The 8,592-nt window shown below is 34.0% G+C and overlaps 1 non-coding gene across 1 annotated transcript; it reads right to left on the bottom strand.

Moving 5' to 3' along the window:
* Positions 1 to 7,637: 7,637 nt before the first annotated feature.
* Positions 7,638 to 7,822, bottom strand: LOC122479308. Its single transcript, XR_006296347.1, has one exon. It is a non-coding gene; the product is annotated as a U2 spliceosomal RNA (small nuclear RNA).
* Positions 7,823 to 8,592: the final 770 nt, after the last annotated feature.

Genomic DNA, 8,592 nt, shown 5'->3' on the forward strand with positions numbered 1-8,592 from the left:
TTGTTTTCTTAATTTTAACTTCTCACACAAATTAACAGCTCTTTGTTTGCCATTTGCATGTTTATTTCATGTCATGCTTGGTTAAAATTGAAATTGGCCCACTAGCTATGGCACTTCAGAATATAGTACTTCTTCAAAGACCTGCAGGATGACTTAATGAGTATGCAATGCAATTCTCTTAAGTCAAATTAAATTTAAGCTGTCTATGTTCCATACTGCAATAGTACATTGTATATGATATAAATTGAGAGTGCTCAAAAAAGGAAGGTTGTATGTCTTCCATATGTAAAAAAAAATGCAATATAATTGGCTAGCTATGGATTTTTACTCCTGCCACCGAGAAATTTCTGAGTTATAACATTGCAGATCTATGGCTTTGTGTCCCTGAATATGAACAGCAACAGGACCTAAAAAGATCAAAGCTCAAGTTTGCCTTTGAAAAAGAGACTGTTGTAAGAAAAACAATTTTCTCCTTGTTATCACCATGGGATATATCCATGGGCTGGAGAGGTCACATTGTCATTTAAATTCTTTAAAGTCAGCTTTTCAGGGTAAAAGAATAATCAAAAGTAAAGCATGCTCCTGAGGATCCTGAAATTTATTTAACTCTGGCAGCAACATTAGCAGGTGGATGCCAGTGGCCAGGGAAGAGGACCTATAACCAGATAAAATCAAAAGCAAGGAATTTATTAGTCTTAATTTTTTCTTTTAATATCAACATCACAAGAATTACTGCAACTAGTTTTACTAGTACTTTTAATTAAGAGATTAATATAAAGAAAAGACTGATCGAATCTGCTATTATCAATACGTACATATTTATTGCAGACGGAGGTCGATAGGAGTGCATGAATCATGATTTGACAATTACTGGCAAGAGGCATTTTCCCTCCACAAAATCAGCAGCGTATCCTTAATCTAATTGAGTGTGTGCTCACCTATGTTGGTTTAGAAATAGAATACTTTAAAACTTCAATGCTTCTATTTGTTTCAGATGTAATTTTGTTAAAGTGAGAAAATTTGGTCAGTTTGAAGAGACCCAAATTTTAGAAAAAAAAATACTGATGTTGAATATTGCTTAAAAACAGTAGGGTGTGTCTAATTACTGGAAATCAACAGTTTCCAGAAAGAAGTCTAATAAATATGTTTTAAAATTTATTATGTTGGTCTTTTTAGCCACAGCAGGCCTGGGAATTACCTGCCCTAATTTTCTAAAACAGCGCAGAGAATTTTGTGAAAATATTATTGGAAATGTTTCTTCCATAAAATATATAGATATAGATAGAGTATTCCAATCTAAGAAAACATATCAGCTAAAAGAAAAAAGAAAAAAGTAGTATCTGATTTAAATACTTGGTGCCTAGGATATCAGTGATTAGATACAGCAATTAACTCATTTTTTAACCCTTGGCTGCAGAGTGAATTTATTTTTAAAGTATGTGTAAGGGTTTTCTTCTTTCTCTTTCCTTTTTTTTCCCCTTCCTTTCTTCCTTACCCTTTCCTTCCCTTTGTCTTATTCCAGTTTTTTATCCTATAATCATTATTTTTACTCTTTCTCTTCCTGATAGTCTCTAATTGTATATCAATAAATGTCCTTGAATGTATAGGCAAATTTGAAAAATAAAATATGTGTATTACATTAAGGAAATACTATTGTTCTAGACATTATTCTCTTCACTTTTTTTTCTAAGTTTTTTTTTTTAAGTTTTATCCATGTTACTGCACATACTTTAAAGTTTCTCTTTTGACTACTCTTTTGGGTTTTATTCTATAGTAGCATCCATGATATCATTTACATCTTGCTGATAGATTGTCTAATAGGTATTGCATTGTGTTCACTCTCTAGTATTCAAGCATTGCTATAGTAAAAACCCTTGTACTATGTTCCCTTAGGTAAGAAACCCAAAGTTTTTCTAGAATGAATATCCAAGTATGGATTGTTGGATCATCAAGCATAACTATCTATAATTTCACTAACTTTCTCCCTGTGTATTATGAAGATTGTTTTCCCACAGCCTCAAAATCATTTGCTAATACTTCTACATTTTTGTCAAGTAGGTGGGTATAAAATGGTTTTGCATTGATTTTAAATTTTCAGCAAAAACATAAAGTTTCACATATTTGTTGATCATTTGATTTTTGCCTATACATTTGCTTTTTATATTCTCATTCAATGTTGTTCTAATGAACTTATTTTATATTTGTAAACGGCCATGCATGTTATCTATTATCCCATTTGTTTTGTCATTCTAATTATCTTCCCCCATGGTTACCAGTTTGCTTTTTCTAAAGAGAAATTCACCACATTTTTAATTTATTTTTTTATTTTAGAAAGTTGCTTATTTTAGGAGCCCCTGCCACACTTTAAGCGGCAAGCATATATTTTGTCCTCATTTTAAGGTCGCATGGTGAAAAGCAAGTACAGAAAAATTAAGGACTTTGGTCAAGTTCACTCAGTCAACAGCAAAACTGGGTATCCATCCACAAAGGTGTGTCAAAGGAAGAAAATGTCCCTTGTTTAGTGCCAAGAGATTCCACCCACACCGTTGGATGAGCAAGCATGAAAACCAAGAGATGCCTGGCTCAGGACTAGAGATCTGCAGCCTGTTTGGAATTTTGTTTAGTTACAAAAAACAGACACTATTATTGCTAGTGTAAGTAGAAAACAAGCTTGTATATTAAAGAATAATAAGTGGTAAACAAAGTCCTGGGAAACAAAGACTAATGTTCCAGGAACAATGGCCAGTTCTAAGGTAATGTCAAAAACCATGTTGTTTCTATCAGGATCACAGCTCCAAACAGCAAAACCCAACAACCAGATTTGACTACAGTGGCTCTTCTCCCATCATTTTGGACACTATTATTTAAAGATTGTTAAAAACTGAGAACAAACTGAGGGTTGATGGGGGGTGGGAAGGAGGGGAGGGTGGGTGATGGGTATTGAGGAGGGCACCTTTTGGGATGAGCACTGGGTGTTGTATGGAAACCAATTTGACAATAAATATCATATATTGAAAAAATAAATAAATAAAAAATAAAGATTAGTTTTCCAATTATTGATTCTTCCAAAAGCAAGATGTCTCTGCTACTATCTGGGAAAGCAATATGACAGATTCATTTATATTCCTCACTTCTAAATTGGAGTTTCAATTTAGTGTACATGATAGGTCACCTCTGTTAAAAAGGAAGTGAAACTCATAACATTGGCATGTTGCCTAACACTGAAAAGTTAAATCAAAGGATAATATGTAGTAACTAATAAGAAAAGTGTTGACTACAAACTACATTTGGTTCTCTGGTTTTCATCTTCCCATACTACTGAAGAGAATTTTTGACTCAATAAATCAGAGGTAGTTTGAATAATTAGCATATTTATAAAATTTATAATTTATCATTTGATTATTCATCTCAAAAACTACCTTATTTGTTCATTGACTAATTCACCTATTTAAAAAAAAATGCTGACCGATGTATTCACTATCACGATAAAAAACAAACCAATAAACCAAAGTTTATATAATAATGTCTTAAAATTAACTTAATATCAAAAAAAATTATTAACAGGTTAATACATTAATTTGGGGAAACTTTTTTCTATTATAGATTAAGGTCAGAAAACTGAAGCCTCCAAGATTAATTTATATTATAAAGGAAATTTTAAGATGCTCTGGTCTACCTAGTATAAACAAAGATAAAAGCAGGACCTTTTCCTCAGAAATTAATCTTATGTACCCAGAAACTCTAATGACCACATTCTAATTTTCCTTTTCTAAAAACCACAAATTTAATTTAGCATTTACCTAAATATAGTTTTCCAGGGCACTAACCCAAAAGGAATTACTCAAAATGTCTTCTATAGCCAATAATCTCGTAACATGTTATGTATCAAACATACTACTTGCATTTTTTAACAAGTGAGAATATTAAAGATCTCAAAGTATCTTACCTGCAATAATAAAACCTTTAAAACTGTTAAAACACGTTCTCTGACAGATGAATAGTACCTTGACTAGGTCAGCATTTTGGTATTTGTGACCCTTTTCTCTCAGTTGTCTAGAAGTGCTTCTTCTGCTTTTGTTATAAATGGGATGTCCAATATAAGTAACTCTTTGTGTCCAAATTATTGAAAGAGAGAATATTTGAATAAAATGATTTTAATTCCAGGCTAAATACTGCTCATGCAAACCAGTAAAGCCATTTGACTATTTTGGCTCGCATACATTCTTGTTGGTTGGAGCCTATATAAAGCAGTTGTTACCCATTTTGAATATTAACCCATTCACATGGGTGTCTTTTATTGCTAGACTTACATAGAACTACTTGAAAGCTTTCAATTTACACATTCAAGTTTGCCGAGGCCTAGGCTATTCAATGATTCTTAATCTATTTATTAGTTCTCCATACAATTGTTTTTCTCCTCCTAGAAGTACAATCTTCACATGTGAAATCTTCATATTTTCTGAATCTACCAAGCATGTCACTTATATTTTCTTTCATTATGACATTTCATGATCCATTTGGTCAATTCTTGTTTTGTACTTTAATTTTTTTTTTTTTTTATTCTAGGGTGTCTGGGTGGCTTAGTTGATTAAGCGTCCAACTCCTTTAGATTCAGGTCATGATCTCACGAGTCTGTGAGATCGAGTCCCTGTCAGGCTCTGTGCTGACAGAGTGGAGCCGGCTTAGGATTCTCTCTCTCCCTCTCTGTCTGCCCCTCACTTCTCACCCCATCTCTTTCTCAAAAATAAACATTTAAAAAAATTATGCTATTGATCTTCCAGGTCACTAATTTGGGTGTCCTCGGTGTCATGCCCTCCTTCAACTTATTTATTGAGTTGTTCAAGTATAAAATAAGGTTCTTTGTGTGTGTGTGCTGTTTTATGTTTGTTTTGCTGCAAACTACAAACCCCTTTTTGATGTTGCAATTAACTTTATTCCCTTACTGCTTTTTTGACTTTTCTGTTGTATTGTCTGTCTTTCTAAAAACCATTATCTAATCATGTCTTCTATCAATTCTGACTTACCTTCTGTTATTGTCATGCCAGTCTTTGGTCCACTGGTTGTTAGAGTGCCTAAGTGTCATCAGCAGGCTAGTAAGTGTTGAACGTGAGTGGTAAATATAAGAAACCAGCTAAAAGCTCCTTGCTGATAATTCTGGAGGAAGTCTCTCTGCCACCTTTACTACTTTAATTCCCACAGCCTCCATACTCATGGATATCTCAGCCAACACCCTTAACACTTTTTGATCGCTTTATGAGAGGAAGGCAAACTAGGAACATGAGCTGATGTACAACTTCCCACCATGAATTCAGAATCTACTGCTTTATGGTTCAAGGGCTTTATGATGCTGACCTAATAAGAGCATGCCCAGAACAAAGAAAAAGAGCTCATACAAGTTTTGTTTTCCAGAACTTCTGGAAAGCACAAGCCTTCAATTACCCCTAGATATGTAGACTTTAGTGTACTTGCTCAAAAAGAACATTTTTAGCCCCTTAAAAGAGCAGAGATCATACGAACCTTAAAAAATGTGTAATTCAAGTGTCCATCTATTTTCTCAATCAATATGTTTACATGTTTGCCAAAAAATTACTGAGTGCCTACTCTATGTCAAACACAATAGGAGTCATAGAGATGCAGAAACATATGGTGACCTCACCCTCACAGAACCTAAAGTCGAGGGGAAGAAACAAACATCAAATTTAAAAGATATATAGAAGCTGAAATAGTATGCAAGCAAATGTAAAATATACATGTGAAATACCACGAGAAAGAGGTATACTGAACTCTGGGACACCTAATGGGCAGCTGCCACCTGGGAAGAGAGATGAAAGACAGTTTCATGGAGTAAGAGATATTTGGATCAAATAAAGAGGATATGTATGAGTTTCCTGGGCAAAGTATAGAGGGACCAGCATTGTAGGCTTAGAACTTAGAAGATAGTGAGTAGGCATTTAATGCAAATAACTTTGGAGGGATTAGTAGAAGCAAGAATGGGGGGGAGCTTTCTTAATTACAACAAAACTTTTGTTTATAGACTTAGAGCAAGCAATGAGAGTGACTGTGACATTTTAATCAGGGAGTGGCATAATCAGATTATTATTGTTTAGAGGAAAAATAAATCCATATAGAACATGGATTTGAGCAAGGGAGGCCAGCTGAAAGTCTACTATGGTATTCAAAAGAAAACATGTTAATGGCTGAAAGTAAGGTGCTGCTCGTCATGGAAATTGAGTTCAATTTGTGAAATTAGGAGGTAAAATCAATGCGTATTTGATTTAGTGTATGAAGAAGAAGGAGGCACCAAGCATAATTTCTATGTTATTTTTTTCTTAAGTGGATGCATATTGGTTCACATTCATGACAAGTATGGAAATGTCATAAAACCAGTTTGGAAATGATAGTCTTATTATCAAGTATAAGCATTTTTTGGTTAAGTTTAAAATATCAAAAGGAAATAGAGAATAAGAAAAAAAGAGCATGAGGCTGGAGACATGTATTAGACATTCATCTCTGTATGGGTGGAACTGAAGTAACTGATAAAAGCTAGGACCACTAATTAATTTGAATGATGGCAGAATATAGATTTTAACTACACTAAAGAAGAAAACAAGCTTTCAAAGAGAGGAATTCATAAGGATAAAGACAAAGTAGGAGTGTTTGATATGAATAAAGCCAAAGGAAGACAGTTTAGAGAAAGCGAAAGAGATACATTCAAAAGTGTGCAAAATTTCCAGAGTCAAGTACAAGAAGGAAAAAGTCCCAATGGATTTAGTCACATCAAAGTGAGTTGTGATTTACTGAAATAATAGAACCAGAATCTGCTTTGCAAAAGGTTGATGAGTAAAAGGGAATTGAGAAGATAGAGACTGAATTTTAGAAAACTCAGTACCAGATTTCGGATGAGTCAGAGAAAGGAAAGTTCTGTATGATCTCACTTATATGTGGAATCCAAAAACAAACAAAACCAAACTCATAGATAAAGAAAACAGGTTGGTGGTTGCCAGAGCCAGGGAGTAGGAGTGGGTGAAATAGGTAAAAGTAGTCAAGAGTTACTGGCTTCTAGTTACGAAACAAATAAGTCATGGGATGTACATACAGCATGAGGACTATAGTTAATAGTACTGTATTGCATATTTGCTAAGACAGTAGAATTTAGAAGTTCTCTCGTCACAAGAAAAAAATTGCCATTAGGTGCGATGATGGATATTAACTAGACTTATTGGGCAATACCTGTACATATGAAATTATTTGTTATACACGTGAAATTAATATATGTCAATTTTAACTCAATAACTTTAAAAAAGAAGGTTTGATTCCATGAGCTTGGGCCTCAAAACTCCCACAAGTTAAGTCAAAACAATTATAGATTTCCCCTCATTTGTCTTCCATTTCTCAGGGATTACTGTCCTTACTTTCTTGATGTCTAGTGTCTTGAAAACTGTCTGGGCGTTTTATGGAAACCAATTTGACAATAAATTTCATACTAAAAAAAATAAAATGAAATGAAATTTTCTTCAAAGAAAAAAGAAAACTGCATATGCAGATTTTTGTGTTTTGTGTATGTGTGTGTGTGGGGGGGGTAGTTGTTTAGTTTTTATAAGTCATGTGCATGAGGGTAAACCTTATGTACTGATTCCTGATAATCTACCTTGGCTGAAAATGGAAGCTCCTGCCTATAGATTTTTGACAGACTAAAGGTAGCATGTGAAAAGTCAAGAAAACCTCCAAGGTTTTGGCTTAAACTATTATAAATATGACTTTGCTATTAAACTGATAAGAACAGATACTATACTTGATCTTAGCCAAACGGCCGAGAAGTGATATTATGACTTTGCTATTAATTGAGGCAGAAAGACTCCTTAATGATGTTCCTTAAATGGTGTTATTCTTTCCCCACAGTTCTCAAATCTGCCTGAAAATTAGAATCAGCTAGTGAGCTTCTTACAATACTCTTGAATTTCTCCCAAACCCTTACAGCAGAAGTTTTTTAGTGTGGCCCCAGGACACTGGTATCAGAAGATTTCCACATTATTCTCATGTTCAGTCATGGCTGGAAAGCAATGCTCTATACTATTGCTTCTGTCACTTTAATATGCTTATGAACCACTTAGGGAACTTATAAAATTCAAATTCTTATTCAGTTTTTCAAGGTGATAAACTTTGTATTTCTCACAATGTCCTAGCTAGTTCCAATGCTGCTGGTGCACATTTTGCACGCAAGCTACTGCTGCTATTCAAATCCATGACAGAGTGCAAAACATTTGTGTTAGCTATTCTGCATTAAAAAGATGTACGAAGTAAAAGATGTAATGGCTAATTAAGTTCGGCAGACAGTGAGTTAAACAAGGTTAGAGTTTTCTTTATTGCAAGATTTTTCATAGCTAATGCCCTCCTAAAGTTTCTTTTTCCCATACTCCGTTTTCATGGAGCATGTTACAGGATTAGCAATTTGCAAAACTCACTATCTTGTACTAATGTAGGAGTTGAGCTATCTTCAAATAATCTTTGCTACTTTCTTAAAAGCTTACAATTTTACTGAGACATCCGTTTAACTGATTTGTTTTCAGTTTCCTAATCTGATTCACAACTTGA

The sequence above is a fragment of the Prionailurus bengalensis genome, chromosome B1 (assembly GCF_016509475.1).
Source record: "Prionailurus bengalensis isolate Pbe53 chromosome B1, Fcat_Pben_1.1_paternal_pri, whole genome shotgun sequence".
NCBI classification, from domain to species: Eukaryota; Metazoa; Chordata; class Mammalia; order Carnivora; family Felidae; genus Prionailurus; species Prionailurus bengalensis.